The sequence below is a fragment of the Ornithodoros turicata genome, chromosome 1 (assembly GCF_037126465.1).
Source record: "Ornithodoros turicata isolate Travis chromosome 1, ASM3712646v1, whole genome shotgun sequence".
NCBI lineage: Eukaryota > Metazoa > Arthropoda > Arachnida > Ixodida > Argasidae > Ornithodoros > Ornithodoros turicata.
Genome location: NC_088201.1, coordinates 189,577,670 through 189,596,396, shown reverse-complemented (window position 1 = coordinate 189,596,396; position 18,727 = coordinate 189,577,670).

Sequence of the window (18,727 nt, the reverse complement as noted above, 5' to 3'; positions counted from 1 at the left end):
ACTGCGAGTTACATTTCAGGCTGAAGAACTTCGTTATTAACTTAGTTACATTTTGCACACGGTGACTTAAGTTGTAACGAGTTCTTTTTGACGAGTAATCTATGTAACTTCTCAATCTATGCTGAAGACTGATATTGAAAGAGTGGTCTAGGGTGTTGAAGGCGGGCAAGAGCTGCTCGAGAATCAGAGAGGATTACCACTGCTGGTGGTTGTGCTGTTGCTAGTCATCTTACTACATGGAGGAGGGCGGTCTGTTCTGCTGTAGTCGAGGATACTTGCTCTTGGATGCGACCCTTCCACGAAATGTCCAGTACTAAAATGTGGTAGGCTGCAGTGCTGGAGCCAGATCTTTGGTTCACAGATCTGTCGGTGAATTCGTTGAGCTGCAGGTGATATGCTTCCTCGATGAAATCTTTTGCAATCGAGTGGGCGACCAGAGGTGACATGTTGTTGTTTCGGATATGGGGAATGGATGTTGTAACTTGGATATTAGAGGCCCGCCATGGTTCGCTGGGACGAATATCTGGAGGAAGGGGCTTGGCCAATATCCTGAAGGTATCGAGGAGGTTGCCGAAACGGGAGGAGTTGTGGGATTCGATTCGTCTGATTATTTCATTTATGCTGGCGTTTTCCTCAGTCTGAGAAACTGAATAAGGAGCTTTTGGGTGGAGGCCAGACGTAATGGATAGATTTTGCTTCTGCTAACGTTTTGACGTTGCTGGCGGCTTGTGGAAGCCCCAAGGCGGTTTTGATGCCTCCACGGTTGATGATCTCCAGTTTCTCCATGCCTGTTTTACAGGGGAGGGTGAAAGGCAAGCCGTAGAGGATTCTAGAGATGCTAAGAGCCTGGTGCACCAAGAGTAGGGAGTGAAGAGAAGATCCCCATGTGGTTCCATAGAGTCTCTCTTGTGCATTGCGGCACAGAGTCGCTGCAGCCTCGATGGCATTCAAGTATGGCCTCCAGGATAAGCGTTCGTCAATGATGAGGCCGAGTAGCTTCTGTTCTTTGACCCTTGGAATGAGTTCTCCATCTATGTTCAAGATGGCTGCGTCTTTCCTTTTCTTCTTGTTGACTATCATGTACGTTGACTTCTCTGCGGAGGCGGAGAGGTCTACTTTGTCTAGATAGTCTTTGATTTCCGTGAGGGCTTTCTGGATGTGTCTGCTCATCTGAGGGAATTTACGCCCTGCTGTCCATATGGTGAGGTCGTCAGCGTAGATGCTAAGGTGTACTGGAGGAGACAAACTGGGGATGGCAAAAGTGAGACGAGCCATCACTGTGTTGAAGCTGACCGGGCTAAGGATACTGCCTTGAGGCAGTCCTGCTGGCGAGAGTCTTGTACTACTTAGTAGAGCCCTGCACGGGCCGACTTGTCCGGGCCCGACCCGGTACGGGCGCATCGAAAAATGGCCTTCATATTTTTATGCGGCCCTTCATATTTATGCGGCCCTTCATAACCTTCATATTTTTATGCGGCCCGACCCGGCCTTGCCCGGTGACCCAGTGACTAGAGCCCGGCCCGGTGACCCGGCGAGTAGATCCCGGCATAGTATTTCCAGCCGCGACATACGCGTTTCTGGCGATTACCAAACAAATTTATCAGTAAATTTATAAGTAGAGAAGACAAACATACAAGTGATGGTGGTTTAACACCATAGCCGCACCAGACCAAATTAAATCCAGAACGTACGCGGGCATGGGCGTTATCGTTACACTGTCAAGATTTTGCGGAGGTAAAGGATGCAATCGACAAACTCCTTCTCCCAGTCCATACCCCTCTCACCAAGCTTTGCCAAGTGATTGTGAAATACGTGAGGAGTGACGAGCAATGTGGGTCGAATCATATGCCTAATGCAGTATCCCTTGCTTGTCTTTGCAAAATATGCACAGGAATGACGCATGCGCATGATGATATGAACTAATGCATCTCCATTGTGTGCAATTAGCTGCGTGGCCCGGTCGGGCCTGACTCTCGGAAACATATTTGTCGGCCCGGCCGGGCCTGACTCTCGGAAACATATTTGTCGGCCCGGGCCCGGCCCGGACCGCGGTGCTAGCGTATTTTGTCGGCCCTGCCCTGAGCACACAGCCAATAACAAGCCCGGCTCGGCCCGCGGGCCCGTGCAGGGCTCTACTACTTATGGTAGTTACCAGTCGGAACAGGACAGGAAATTACAGGAAATTTTGTCGCACCAACATGCACGGACCGGGGCATGGGGGCCCTGTGGCGAACACAAGTTTCACTGAGTCACTTTTTCCTAGATGTTTCACTCTGGTGACAGTCACCCCCGAGCGAAGACGCTGCGCGAAATCGGCGTCACTGAGAGACGTATGCGAAACAGTCCTCCTCAGGTAACCGATGATGCGGCTGTAGAGTATGTACCACTACGCCAATCTACAACGTTGCAAGCTCATTGGCCTAGACTGTGAGCGCGCTCCGATTGGTCGACAATGTTTTGAAATCGCATTTTCTACGCGCGCATGTGCGTGCAGCGTCCCGGCGGCCGTTTCGACAGTTTCCGCATAGTTTCGAAATAGCTCGCATCGGCTGGCACGGCGTCCGTCGCCTTGTGTTCCGTGTTTCGGTGATGTCAATCGGCAGAACAGTTTGTGATTCTAAGCGTGTTGTGCTGTTCCTGGACACGACTATTATCCCACGTACAGTCTATCAACTACGGAACTGGAATGCTTAGTGGGTTGGAGCGGTTGGAGAGTGAAGAACGCGTTCGGGCGCCTTTGGATTTTGGGGACAGACAACAAAGACAGGATTACGATTACGTACCACGCAAGTGCCTTCCGCTCTGCAAGCGACGAAAGAAGATGCTCATCATAAAATCGGCCGGCACGGCGTCCTCTTGTGTTCCGTGTTTCAGTGATGTCAATCGGCAGAACAGTTTGTAGAAGCGTTCGCTGCTTTATTTATGCGTCGATGTGATTCAACGTGTGTTGTGCTGTTCCTGGACACGACTACTATCCCACGACGAACAGTCTATCAACTCCGGAACTGGAATGCTTCGTGAGTTGGAGCGGTTGGAGGGTGAAGAACACGCTCGGGCCGTGTCGGATTTCGAGGGCTGTGTTCGTTTTGCTTCAAGTTCGAACTTAGTTACAGTGCGTCAACAACGCAGTGGACTTTGTATTCACAGTCCACCCATGTATCAGATCATTGAATCAGTGTTTTGTGTCAAATAAATGTTTCTTTTAGCCAAAAGAAGCTTCAGTTATTTTGCATATCGGGTAACGGCGATAGGCGTGAAATCTGGTAGAAGTCGATGGTAGTCAGAACCGGCCGAAAGCTCAGCCAAAGTTAAGACTCCTGATTGGCCGACTGGCATTGCATAATTTCTACAACGTTGCACTCTCATTGGTCGTGTGCCCACTGTTGTGTGAATTATCTCAAACTATGGGCTCTATGGGGAGCTGTTGGAGCCTGTGCGAAACACTAATGATGCCCGCTGTGGCCTGTTTTGCCGAAATTGCAAAATTCCCATATCGGACCCCCCTCCTGGGAACAAGGCTAACCGGAAGTCGCGCGTACGCTAGTAATAAATTGCGCTGTAATTTGCAAATTCCTTAGTGAGGTTAGGTTAGGTTACGTCAGTACATATTATACGCGCGGGGGGGTATCCCCCCCCCCCCGCAGTTGTTGGAGAGAGTGCTCACTTCCGTCTAAGCCTCGTTCTCAGTGCTAGATCGGAGCGTGTCCAATGTGGGATATCTGTCTTACTCCCTGTTTGGCGACCGGTAGAAAAACACTAACAGGTGTGGCACAGAGACGCGAGAGTCCAAGGGATTTGTTTACTCCTCTCTGGGTTCTCTCATCGACTGCTGTTATGTTCTTAGCGTGGCTCACACGGATTTCTGAGAGGTCATTGGGAGCTTCAGATGCGATGAATTCTTCTAGCTGTAGGAGACGGAAACAAGAAACGCTGCTCTGCTTACCAACGGGCCGGAAAAGCACAGTTAATCCGTGATCGACATGTCGGGTGGTCACTCTGTTGACACTTTTTACAGTGTCGTCGCTTGAGCCACTAAACCGGCGAGCTGCCCTTCGTCGTCGTTTCTGTTCCCGGGAAGGGAGAACAAATCCGTCTTCGTCATCCGCTAGTTCACGGTCAGTCGATTCGGCGAAGCTGTTGTTGTCCTGGGATGCTACAGACGCGGCATCCGATTCAGAATGCCAATCGCTGTTTGGTGCCTCTGTGTCGACGATATCCATGTCCCATGAGGAGTTGATTTCCTCGCTGTCGGACGCCATGGTGATGCCATCCGCGTTGACTTTGAGCATTGATGCAGCCATCTATAGGCCACTCCGGCGGCGGTGTACGATGTCTGAAAGTTTGCTGGACGATGCCGAAGAATAATCCTGGCACTGCATACAGGAAGCGCATGCGAAGCTCTTGAAAGAGCTGTTTAAGCTGCGGGAATAACCCCCGAAACGAAGCGAAAGAGCGGACGCGTCCGGTCTCGTCGGCGTCTACGGGGTGAATGCAGGCTCCAACAGCTCCCCATAGAGCCCATAGTTTGAGATAATTCACACAACACTGGGCACACGACCAATGAGAGTGCAACGTTGTAGAAATTATGCAATGCCAGTCGGCCAATCAGGAGTCTTAACTTTGGCTGAGCTTTCGGCCGGTTCTGGCTACCATCGACTTCTACCGGATTTTACGCCTACCGCCGTTACCCGATATTCAAAATAACTGAAGCTTCTTTTGGCTAAAAGAAATATTTATTTGACACAAAGCACTGATTCAAAGATCTGATACATGGGTGGACTGTGAATACAAAGTCCACTGCGTTGTTGACGCACTGTAACTAAGTTCGAACTTGAAGTAAAACGAACACAGCCCTCGAAATCCGACACGGCCCGAGCGTGTTCTTCACTCTCCAACCGCTCCAACTCACGAAGCATTCCAGTTCCGGACTTGATAGACTGTTCGTGGGATAGCAGTCGTGTCCAGGAACAGCACAACACACGTTGAATCACATCGACGCACGAATAAAGCAGCGAATACTTCTACAAACTGTTCCACCGATTGACAGCACTGAAACACGGAACACAAGAGGACGCCGTGCCGGCCGATTTTATGATGAGCATCTTCTTTCGTTGCTTGCAGAGCGGAAGGCACTTGCGTGGCACGTAATCGTAAACCTGTCTTTGTTGCGAGTCCTCAAAATCCAACGGCGCCCGAACGCGTTCTTCACTCTCCAACCGCTCCAACCCACGAAGCATTCCAGTTCCGTAGTTGATAGACTGTACGTGGGATAATAGTCGTGTCCAGAAACAGCACAACACGCGTAGAATCACAAACTGTTCCGCCAATTGATATCACCGAAACACGGAACACAAGACGACGGACGCCGTGGCGGCCGATGCGAGCTATTTCGAAACTATGCGGAAACTGTTGAAACGGCCGCCGGGACGCTGCATGCACATGCGCGCGTAGAAAATGCGATTTCAAAACATTCTCGACCAATCGGAGCGCGCACGCAGTCTAGGCCAATGAGCTTGCAACGTTGTAGATTGGCGTAGTGGTACATACTCTACAGCCGCATCCTCGGTTACCTGTGGAGGACTGGTGAATGCCCGCAGAGCAAGTGACCTTGGAGAGGAGCGACGGAGAAACACATCTCTTCTCTTCATAGCGCAGGAGAAGAATGTGGGTGGTGGTGGTGGCGAAAACCCCATGCCGAAGTTGGCCTCGCAGAAGTGCGGGCAACGTCATGACGAACGGGGAGGGAAGGGGAAGACGGGGCAGGGGAAAGGGGAAAACAGCAAAAAAAAGGCGGTTTCAGGGCCGAAAAGGGGAAAGGGAGGGGGAGTTAAAGACGGAGATGGAGATTGGTCTACTTGAGGAAGGAGGCCAAGGCTGCAGCGTGGGAGTAGTCTCCGAAGACATAGTCCTTGATAGTGGCTGAGCCGTTAAGCAGTCGAGAGAGATGTTAGGTGATAGCCCGCACAGTCGAACAGGATGTGGAAGAGAGTTTCCTCATCATCAGCACAGGTTGGACAGAGGTCCGAGGGCACGAGATTGAATCGATAGCGCAACTTGTGTGTCTTTGCTGAGTTGGTGCGTAGTCGATGTATGACTGTGCCGTAGGTCGGTCAAGGCCACGTGTGTGTAGTCGATTGCGCTTGGGAACTATTGGTTGTGTTATGTCCTGGGAGAAGGAGGTGAGGATTCTGTCAATTGCAGGCTTGAGGTCAGGTTGGGAGGGAATAGGAAATGCACAGCCAGGTGTGTAGTGGGCTGAATGGGCTAGGAAGTCTGCTTCCTCATTACCTGGGATCCCAACATGTGACGGAATCCACCGTAGCGTAATGCTGATGCCTTGCTGGGAGGCAAGACTGATCGCAGCACGAGCGGTATCCACCAGAATCGATGAGGTGTCAAGGTCTATGAGCTGATGAAGAGCAGATACGGAGTCAGTAAAGATGACTGTATTTGGAGTGGAGTACTTGGATGCCGCAATGGCAGTATGCAGGATGGCACACAGCTCTGCTGCAGTTGAGGAGACTGGTTCCCCGCTACCCTATTGAAAATTCCACCAGACATATAATCTGGTGGACCACCAGCACGTAATTCGGGACGTGGGCCACCAGGAATTCGGGTGGTCTAGTGAACCACAAGAAATTGCAGTGGACCACCAGAAACCCTTGCAGACCAGTGGGCCACGAGGAAATTTGGTGGCACACCACTGTCGATGGTTTTGTGGTGGGCCAGCAAAAGTTCAAACAGCAAATCATGTATCTGTGTGGGGTGATGTACTGTGCTTGGTGCTTCTGCGGTGAAAGCTTGGTGGACTGCTGTGGCAAAGCTACTTGCAGCAAACAGCCGAGTGTGTAGTGAAGCTGTAGAAAAAAAGCACCAAACCTCGTGTTTGTCCATACGCCTGTATTTCCTTCTCCTCAAATCGCACATTTTCTGGGAGAGGAAATAATTTAGCCTTCGCTGCCGCTCTTTTTTTGTTCTTTCTCCATGGCAGTCTCTCCGTGGCAGTCTCTCCATGGCGACTGTCGTACATGCCTGAAAAATCAGAAGTTGGGAGGTTACACATCAAACGAAACTTGTTACAAGCTACTGTGTACCAAAATGTAGCAGATGCCCAGACGCACTGACTCATGAACCGCACCACAGGCAATCGTGATTAGGCAGGCATTACACAAAATGCTGTAGATCTGGGCAGATCCATGACATAAGAAACTTCTGTAGTATGTCCATCATCAGTGCCTCTTACCAAGAGACCGCACGTGAGACAATTGCAGCATATTTTACACAACGTGCTGGTGAAAAGAAAGATGTGTCGTCAGCCTTACCATGTTGTTGCCAAAAGAACCCACATTTCTTGGTAACAGATAATAGCTTTGTTTCTCAGGCTCGCTTTCCGTGGTGGGTGTGTGGAACGCGAAAGGGACAAGGGGGAATGAATTTTATTTTGCTGCCGGGTATGCGCATGTGCTATGTTTCTGCATTGCTTTTCCGTCATTTCAATAAATCAGGTGTGAGTCAATGCCTGGTTTATGTGTTTCTGTCTGTCCTCGTCTCTGCATCGTTTTCTTGTGTCATGGATAGTGAGGCATTGCACTAATAGCCTTATGATAAAAAATGTTATGATTTGTAAAAGACCTGGTAGATCGATGAACTCACCATAAAGAGCATCCAGCTTGTGGAGGGTCAATGGTTCATGTGGCTGCTGAGCCCCTTCCGATTTTGCACGATTAGACAGAGCGCCTGTCACGCTCTTTCGTGAAAGCATAGGCGGTGACCATATGGGCAGCGCTCCATGTTTGACGAACATTGAATCGTCTTTATAACTGTGCACCTTTTCCCAAGTAGCTTTGGATATCCACACACCTGAGCCAGCATACACCTGAACAAACAGCAACATGGTGGTAAGGCACATGACAGGGATGTACAATAACGACAAACACCAGGTAGCCGACGATCAGAGCACATCAGCAACCTAAGTGCCATAGTTAAATGTGCGGTCACTGTGATTTCCTCCGTCTTACAGGAGTCCTTTCTGGTAACCCAAGAACCACCGGTGAAATTGCAAACTGGATGATTCATAGCACGACATGCCACATTTGTGCAGTTCAAATTACGCAGAAAAATGTGCTGATGCAACGACTCATGCCTAGAGCCTCCTGATGTTGTGTTGGAAGGGGGAGAACTGTGATGTTGAAACTTCATGTGAGCTTTGTGCGCTGAATCTTTGTTTTCATGTGTGCAGACTGCACTCCCTCCGCCAGAAAAAAAAAAAAACAACAAGAAGCTCACATTTAGTTACCAAGAACAGACTTTTTTTTTTTTTTGCAGTGGTACCTGGCCCAGCTGATTTGACCATATGAAATGTAAAAAAAAAATCAGCGCCAAGTTTGTGTAAAGCTTAATGTGCTGATATCGAATACTTTATTATATCACAAAAAGAGGAGAGTCGCACCAGTATGTTTTATATTTTTGATGGGTCACACAGTTTGGGAATCACTGCAGCAGTGCCATCAATGCACCCAGTACTGACCAGGAGGTTCAGCTTCATGTCCTGTCAATGCCTAGCTTTTTGTTGTGATATTTATAAACTTGAAATTTCTCATATAAAATACAACTTTACAACTGTGTCCTATCTTACCGTGCCATCTGTGCTCTCTATACCGATAGAAAGCGAAACGCTGTTGGTGTCATCAGGAGATCCTGTATGAAGAAAAACAGTAAAAATTTAGTGTAACCTAAATCCAGACTACTGGTCCACTAAGCATTATTAGATTCCTAAAGGGCTCACCTTGATGAGGCACACTTTCACCAGCAGCTTCACTGTAGTGTGGCTGGGGAGACGCAACAGAGAGCACAGATGCCAGATGGGGAGATGCAACAGAGCGTGGAGATGTCATATGGGGCGATGCAAGGGGGATAGGAGATACCGGGTGGCGTGATGCAAGGGGGACGGGAGGTGCCGGATGGGGCGATGTAAGGGAAATAGGAGATGCCGGGTGGGGTGATGCAAAGGAGAGAGAAGATGCTGGCCGGGCTGTTGCAAGACATCGTGTACATGCTGGCTGAGGTTGTACAGGAGAGTGCGTTGGGGATGCTAGTTGAGGTGATGTGATAGGGTATACAGGTTTACAGTATAGGGTTACAGGTAGGTTTTGTCTACAACAAAATGAAACGAAATACAAAGAATGATGACAAGAAAATTGTCATATTGTTACACAGAGTGCCACAGGAAGTTCTTGATGCATGTTGTTTTTGGTTAATATTAATATTACGGAACTGTTATTGCATGTCTAGTTGTTGTGCTTATCAAGTGCACCGATCATCTTGACCGAACATATTTCATTGCAACTTCTGCTCGCAAGCGAATAAATTATTCTTTTATGCACACAGAGTGACATGTAGTCAGACGTATGAAGCCGCATTTTACATTTGGGGAAATTCACCAGGAATTTTGAAAAAGCTGTGAAGAACACCGGGCACTAATTTTTTTACGTTATTCTGCATTTATGTACTGTATCATCATGCAGATATGACTCCTTTTAGCACCCCAAATGTCGCAGCCACATGTTATAAGGTTTGCTTGATGTCTGTGGAAATTCACCAATATTTTTCAGAAAGGTACAAAGTGTGCCAGATGTTAATTTATACTATGTGTGCTGTTAACGTTTATTGTTTATTGTTTATTGTCATCACTAGGAAACAAAGAACAAGAAAAACCGTGGGGCGTGTCCAATAGGTTTCGCTAGTTTTCTATAGTTTCGCTAGATTTCTATATTTCTGCTAGTTAGCTATAGTTTCATCACGCGACACTTGCTGCAGTTTGATACATTGCACTTTCGTAAATATATTAGTGACTTTGGTTTGTTTCTGGGGACCTAGACATGAAGCGATTAATGATCCGGATGGGATTTCGACCAGTGTCAAGTAGGCCCTAACCATGTCTCGTCTCGACATCTCAATGTACACATTTCTTGAGAGAAACCTTTTGATGAAAAAGTTTCAACCAACACTGTGCCGAGTGCCGACTGCTCTGTATACATGTTGGCTGATAGTGTGGGTGTTATAGCTGACCATGGCCAACATGCTACAACGCCGGCCCGCTATCATGTGCTGCTTTATTAATATGTGACAATTTGAAAGAAAAGCAGGTAATATTTGCTCGGTGCAGTAGTTCCTAGTGAAACAGTGTAATAAACAGTTCCCATAGGAAAACAGTGGACCACCTATACGCCAATATAGTGGTCCACCCGGTGTGCATCATCGAGCCATTGCTTGGTGGCCCACCAGAGCCGCATCTCAGAGCCACCACACATGCCTGGTGGACCGCCAGAGCTCTGTGCTACACTACCAAAAACCAGCTTGCTGGTCCACCAGACTAGCCAGGTGGACCACCAGACCAGCCTGGTGGACCACCAAAAACTTCTGGTGGAAGAGACGCCGATTTGGCGCAGCGTCTTCGCTCGGGGGTGACTGTCACCAGGGTGAAACGTCTGGCTCAGTGACTCAGTGAAACTTGTGTTCGCCACAGGGCATATGCCCCGCTCCGTGCATGTTGTTGCGACAAAATTTCCTGTCGGTGAGTTTAGACCAAAGCCCACGCAGTGCTATAAGTGTGGTCGGTTTGGACACGTCGGCGCCACGTGCCCGCGACCAGCTAAGTGTCTCATGCGCGTCAAACCACGACGCCAATGAGTACCCCAACAAATCGGCGACAAAGTGCGCTAACTGTGGAAAAAAAAGTCTTGCTCCGTCAAACAACTGGAGACTGCTGCACTGCGTCTCAGTCTAAAGAAACAGATCCCCACAAGCAAAGCACGAAAGTTACTTCAGCAGCTCAAGACTTCCGCCCCTGCATCCACACCCACGGCCTCACAACCACAGAGCACAGACAACAAAACTTCAGCAACCCAGCCAAGGACCCTCCTTTCACAAAAGAGCAGGGCAATCAAACAGGACGCTGGCACTTCGAAGATCGTCTCGTACAGCAAGATTGTCGAGGGTCAAAGCAATACCAAAATCGCTGAGCATGCAAAGGTTCCCACCACACAGAACCCCGCAGCCCCCACTCCTTCTAAACGGCCACGCCAAAACCGCGACTCAGCAGAGCGTCAGGTGGAAGACACAGAAAAGCAACCGACAACAACACGTCAGTCTGCCATAACGTCTTTTATCAGCATTGCTTTCACTGTTATCAATACCATAGCAGACTGCCCCAGCCTAGCAGCCACCCTACGTTCAATCCTTGCACCGGTCATCCCCTTCCAGAATACCATCACAGGTTACTTCACGATCTGAACCACCCAAACGCAGTCACACGCAACCATGTCCATCACCTGCACGCATAGAGCATTCCAACATGGGTAATACACCAGCCGCAAACCAACCTACCCCTGCTATTATGCACTTGAATTGCAGGGGCCTTCAACAAAAGCAACAAGAACTGACCCTCTTCCTCGGGAAACGCCAAATTCGAATCCTGGCCCTTAGTGAGTGTGGCCTTAAGTACTCTTCCACTATACAAGGCTACCGCAAGTACGTTAGCCCCTGTCTGCCCTCCTTCCCTACTGGATGTGTGGCTCTCTCAGTAAAAAGCAACCTCCCTCAGTGCAAATTCGACCTCAGTGCCATCTGTTGCGATACAGCGGAATTTGTAGCCGCAAGCATAACTATAAACAATACTACAGTAACTATGGTGTCGGTTTACGTACATTGGCGCTGTGCGCCACACCTCCTCGGCGAATGCCTCAAGTGCATCAAGGCAAAGATGCCAGGGCAAGCTCATTATATGTGGCGACTTTAACGCTGACCATCATTTGTGGGGCAGTGATAAGTGATCTCGACGAGGGAAGGAGATTGTTGGTGCAATAGATACCTTGGAACTAGTGGTGGCAAACACGGGCGCTCCAACTTTCTACAGGCCACGAAGCACCTACTCGGCCATCGACATCCCTATGCATTCGTCTGACCACCAGGTCTTCTGTGACGTGAGCGGAGACACCCAATGGGAAGTGACCACTTTCCAACTTTCCTCAAGTTGCCGAATGTCATGTAGCGACTCCCTAGACGAGCACGCAGCCACCACCCTCTAATCAACTGGGACCGCTTCAGAGACCTCCTCAACAAAGGCACATCACAGCAGACATCCAGTCCTCTCTCAAAGGTGCAACCTCCACAGTTAGCACGAGAGCAGCTCATCCACTTCCAGACTTAAAATTCCTCAAGCTTTCGGCAGCCAGAAGCGCCCAACGGAGACTCCGCAGAAACCCTACTACGGACAACCTAATGGCATACCAGAAGGTCTCGGCAGTATTACGAACACACTCAGTGGCTCTCCAATGACACCAGTGGAAGAGTTTCTGTGCTTCCTTAACGCCGTATACCCCAGGAACAAAAATTTGGAGGATAGTAAACAAACTCTCGGGCAAACCTCGGGTCAAGTACCCATTTCAGGACTTTGCACTAGCCCATTCAATATCAATCACCGAAGCCGCTGAACTCTTTCCGGACACTTTTACGCAAGGCCCAGTTCCGCAAACCCCGACCCAACTCCCTCAGGAAACTCCGAGTTCCATGGATGCTCCCTTCACGCTCTATGAACTATCCGCGGCCTTACACTACAGTACAAGGCGTAGTACCCCAGGACAAGATGGTGTAACATATCAAGCTCTCAAGAATCTGACACTACAAGCACAGGAACGACATCTGGCCGAATACAATACAGTCTGGGCCCCAGGCGCCATCCCACAAAGTTGGAAACATTCCATAGTAGTTCCCATCCGCAAACAAGGGAAACCCCCGCTTCTACCGGGCTCCTTTCGACCAGTCTCATTGACGTCTTGCGTTGCAAAGGTAGTGGAACGAATGGTCCTCGCGAGGTTGCAATGTTACCTGGACACCCGCTTCATTCTTCCATCCACAATGACTGGCTTCCGCAATAATCTCTGCACCTCGGACACCCTGCTCGAATTCTCTTCTGCAGCCGACAACGCCAAGAAGACTCGACAAGCTCTCCTTGCAGCCTTTATTGACATCAAAAAGGCATTCGACAACGTCACACCTCAAGTCGTTGTCAACAGCTCACAACACGTCAAGATTACTGGGCGTGCATTCCGCTTCATTCTCGGCTTCCTTCAAGGAAGAACGATGCAAGTCCGACTGGGAACTACCCTAAGTAGTACAAGACCCTCGCCAGTAGGACTTCCTCAAGGCAGTATTTTTAGCCCGGTCATCTTCAACACAGTGATGGCTGGTCTCACTTTCGCCATCCCCAGTTTGTCTCCTCCAGTACACCTTAGCATCTATGCTGGCGACCTCACTATATGAACAACAGGGCGTAAATTCGCTCAGATGAGCAGACACATCAAGAAAGCCCTCACGGCCATCAAAGACTATCTGGACAAAGTAGGTCTCTCCGTCTCCGCAGAGAAGTCAACGTACATGATAGTCAACAAGAAGAGAAGGAAATACCCTGCTATCTTGAACATAGACGGATAACTCATTCCAAGGGTCAAAGAACAGAATCCTCAGAATAATATAACAGAAGGCCTCATCATTGACGAACGCTTATCCTGGAGGCCATACTTAAGTGCCATCGAGGCTGCAGCGACTCTGTGCCGCAATGCACAAAAGAGACTGTGGAACCACATGGGGATCTTCTCTTCACTCCCTACTCTTGGTGCACCAGGCTCTTACCATCTCTAGAATCCTCTATGGCTTGCCTTTCACCCTCCCCTGTAAAACAGGCATGGAGAATTTGGAGATCATGGAGGCATCAAACCCGCCTTGGGGCTTCCACATGCCGCCAGCAAAGTCAAAACGTTAGCAGAAGCAAAATCTATCCATTACGTCTGGCCTCCACCCAAAAGCTCCTTCTTCAGTTTCCCAGACTGAGGAAAACGCCAGCGGGAAATGAAATAATCAGACGAATCGAATGTCACCACTCCTCCCGTTTCGGCAACCTCCTCCATACCTTCAGGATATTGGCCAAGCCCCTTCCTCCAGCTACTCGTCCCAGAGAACCATGGCTGGCCTCTAATATCCAAGTTAGAACATCCATTCCCCATATCCGAAAGAAGAACAACATAACATCTCTGGTCGCCCAGTCGATTGCAAAAGATTTCATCGAGGAAGCATATCACCTGCAGCTCAAACAATTCACCGACGGATCTGTGAACCAAAGATCTGGCTCCAGCACTGCAGCCTACTACATTTTAGTACTGGACATTTCGTGGAAGAGTCGCATCCAAGAGCAAGTCTCCTCGACTACAGCAGAACAGCCCGCCCTCCTCCATGCAGTAAGAGAACTAGCAACAGTACAACCACCAGCAGTGGTAATCCTCTCTGATTCTCGAGCAGCTCTTCCCCGCCTTCAACACCATAAACCTGAGGACGTCCTGTCCTGGCAAATCAGAGACGCTATACAGACACTGGAAGATCACTCTTTCAAAATCGGTCTTCAGCATAGATTGAGAAGTTACATAGATTACTCGTCAAAAAGAACTCGTTACAACTTAAGTCACCGTGTGCAAAATGTAACTAAGTTAATAACGAAGTTCTTCAGCCCGAAATGTAACTCGCAGTTAGAGTTACTTAAAAAGAACGAGTTACTTCCAAGTTACTTCGGACACAAAATAGCATTACGCAAGTGCAGCGCGCGTGAGCAGTTGAGTTAGACCTTGAGTTGCCTGCGTAGGAGTGCAACCCTCTTACACAGGTTTTCAGGCAGGTGTCCAACAATAGACCTCTTCCTGTTTGTAAACAAATGACGTCATAGTGTTCGACAGCGCCACAAATTTGGTAGAATTGAACTACGCTCGAAGCTAGAGGTGAACAAGTTGGCGCCCGAAAGTCACGGTCTTGAGGAGATTACGATATGGTCCCTGAAAGGGACACGACCCTCGGTCCTGCTTTTCTTTCAATGGGAGGCAGCGAACAAGTGCCCGTTCGTGGAACCCAGCCCTCTCCTTCCGATTTGTTTTGGTTTCAGTCTGCCTACCAATGTCATGATGACGTTTCTCTGGTAGAGGTGTATTCGAACGCTTTGCATCTTACTCCCCGTGGGCGCAGAATGGTTTAGCTTTATTTCAATGGCAGCGGTTCTTACTTCCTCAATAAACTGCTGCCATTGATTGAATATCACGTTTTATGGCAAAAAATGCCATGAAGGAACCGGAGAGAAAGCAAGAAAATAGGTGGACGTGAGTGAAAAGCGAGTTAACAGTAACTTGGAACTTAAGTTACTTTGGCAAATTTACCTGAAAAAGGAACGAGTTCCTCTGAAAGTTAAGTTAAGTTACAAGTTACAAAAAAATAACTTAGTTACAGTAACGAGTTACCTCGAACTCTGGTCTTCAGTGGCTACCATCACACGTCGGAATCCCAGGCAATGAGCAAGCCGACAAATTGGCCACAGAAGCGCACAAGCTTCCCCCCTCCATACAAGCCCCCTTCGACCCCAACGCCACACACGTGGCAGTATCCAGATACATAGGAAGCATCCAACAAGCTACTGTGGGCACCCCCACATGGGATAGACCCCAGTGCCCCACCAAAGACCTTCCAAGGCGGAAAGTAGCCACAATACATCGCATCCGCACTGGTAGTGCCTTAACGCCGGCCTCTCTACATAAAATTGGGATTGCAGACAGCCCACTATGTGCTCAATGCCAGGAGAGACAGAGGAGGAGACGAAGAGAGGTGTATGTGTCTCTATCGCTCCTCTCCAAGGTCACTTGCTCTGGGGACATTCGCCCTGTAGACGCCGACGAGTGCGGACGCGTCAGCTGGTTCTGTCCGTTTCGGGGCTCATCCTCGCCACTTAAACAGCTCTTTTTTTCAGAGCTCCGCATGCGCTTGCTGTATGCAGTGCCAGGATTATTCTTCGGCGTCGTTCAGCAAAGTTCTAGACATCGCACACCGCCGCTGGAGTGTCCTAAAGATGGCTGCATCAGTGCTCCAAGGCAACTCGGATGGCATCACCACGGCACCCGACAGCGAAGAAATTAACCCTTGATCGGGTATGGATATCGTCAACACAGAGGCAACAAACAGCGATCGGCAATATGCATCGGGTGCCGCGTCTGAAATATCCTAGGACAACAATAGATTGGCCAAGTCGACTGACCCCGAACTAGCGGACCACGAAGACGGTTTTGTTCTCCCTTCCCGGGAACAGGAACGACGATGAAGGGCAGATCTGACCATGGACGGTTCGGGGACGGCTGGCTGGGAACCCTATTGGTTCGGTTCTCGCAAAATTGTATTTGAGGACGACGTCCGCGTGTTCCTTCGAGCTGGGTTGTCGTCCGTCCCCATCGCTCTTGTCCCGAATAACGAGTCGCCCCGTTCGATCGCGAATCCGCGGCTGATCCAACGTGAGTTTGAGCGTGCCGCTTATATGAATATCTGCGATGTGCGTTCCTACTCTCGTAGTGGCATGATCTGTCGATCCTCGAACCCACTGTCGGTGATAGACCTCCTGAAATATGATCATTTTGGCGCTCAAAATAGTACTGCCCTCGCCCTAAAAACGTAGAGCAGGATCAACAGAGTGTATTGGCATCAAATGGAAGGCCGGCCACAGGGGCAGGCTTCCTGTAGCATCTCAAACAGACTCGAACAACATTGACAGCAGGATCAACAAGTCACTGTATTGGCATCGGAGCGGAAGACCAGCCACACAGACTGGCTCCCTCTAACGTTTCACACGGACTAAACTAAGGCTACGTAGATGCCAACTCTACACGAGGCATCGATCACGGCACCCATCGTATGCGAAGTAAGCGCTGTATCTCCAACCCTACAATGTCAATGTTACTTCGACGACCACCGCAAACGCAGATTGGGTTCTGGCGACAGCTACCCATCACCTGTGACAGCTATACAGGTTTGCTGGTGTGGCGGGAGCGTCAACAATCAAAGTGGTCGCCTCTCGGGCCTAGCGGTATCCAACGACGACGACGACGATCGAGACAGTGGTGGTGGTGATGGTGAAAGGGCTTGCCGTTGTCGGCCTCACGTATGTGAGCAACGTTACGACTGACGCCCTGGGGAAATGTGCGTCCTGGGCCGACTTCTAGGGGAAGTGTGCCGACATATGTCTGAAAGCGTCTGAGGAAAACCCAGGAAAAACCCCAGACAGCACAGCCGGCACCGGGATTCGAACCCGGGTACCTCCCAGTCTCGAGACAGTGACATGGTCTGGCCACTGATACACTGGCCACTGGTCTGGCCACTTTATACATAGCGATCAGTGGGTCTGGCTCAAGCTATCCCCACTGATTTATTTTCTTTCTTTTTTTTTTCTTGCTGGGATGAGACTGATGTCCTTCGGTATCATCGAACGTTTGCGGGAGCCTTAAGTGCAGGAAAAAAAGAAAAGGTTTCTACTCCTTGGCTTACTGCCAAACGTGTGCAAAATGCGACGCCATTATAGCAGTCGCAGAATGCGACTCCTTTTCGGATGTAAAATACACACTATCGCGTGTTTTAGCAGATCAGCAATATTCTAGTTAAAGGGTACGATAAAGGAAGCTGTAAAATCAAAAGTGAATAACGTCATGCAAGCCACTTCGAGGAAATCGAGCGATTCACTTACCATGAGTGTTAGCGTCGACCACCACTCGGCCTCTTCTTGTTCGTCCGTGTAGTCCTAAATTCCGGTAACGCAGCGTATAGGTTTGTGAATTCTGTAGTAGGTTATGTTGTCCATGCAGCGTACGCTGTAGAGCTTGCTTCACACTGCAGCGTTTCATCGCGTGCAGACAAATGTGTGCGTACACGTACGAGAGAAGCGATCAGCTGGTGGTGGTGGTGATTGTGAAAGGCAGGGTGTCGGAGCGAATCGAAAACCGGAACCGAAAACCGAAAAAAAAACGCTATTTTGGTGCGAACCAGAACCGAATCGAAACCGTATACGTTTTTTTTTTCGCTCAGGAGTGAAACCGAAAAATTTATTTAACGGTTTTCGGTCCAAGCAAAAACTTCGCCGGTTTGGACTACGAGTAGGCGAATGAAACTGTCGTCGTGTCTTCTGAAGTCATGTCATGGATACTTTACGAGGGTTACGGTTACGGTGCAAAGTATGTCTGTATACTATGACCCTTGGGCTCCCTTTGTAACGTTTTATCGTTCGCGCACATATACTTAGATGTACATGTGACCGGTTGTGACTCTCTACAAATGTACCGTAGTGTTCGTTTTAATTTCATCTGCCCAGACCCTCCTCAACTAAACAGCGACGCAAGGGGGCTGCGTAACGGCTTCTCTATCGGTAATGTCGCGCAACGTGTCGCTTGCTTAAGAGCAGCGAAGTTGAACACATTTACCTATCCGGGAGGCAGGCGCGTGCGAAGTGACCCCTCTTTTGTGGACAGGACACGAAGAAAAGAAAACGGAGCCGTCGAGCGCGTTTGTGAGTGAAGGTGATTTGCGTCGTACTCGCGCGGTGGTGCTTGCTGGCTAGGAAGCAGCAACAGACATTTGGATGGGACACGATCGCACCAATCCAGCAAGAAAGTACTTTACGTATGACATCAAAACAAACAAGTCCGTCTGTATCATGCGCTTCAAGAAAGGAGAAAGCCTATTTGAACAGACAGTCACCTACAGGAACCAGGAGCTACCAATTTCACAGCTGCCTATTAATATTAAATACCATGTATGCGGAATAAACGGGTTTACATTTTGCAACATATTCTTTTTCTGGGAATGAATACGCCCACCAGAAGCG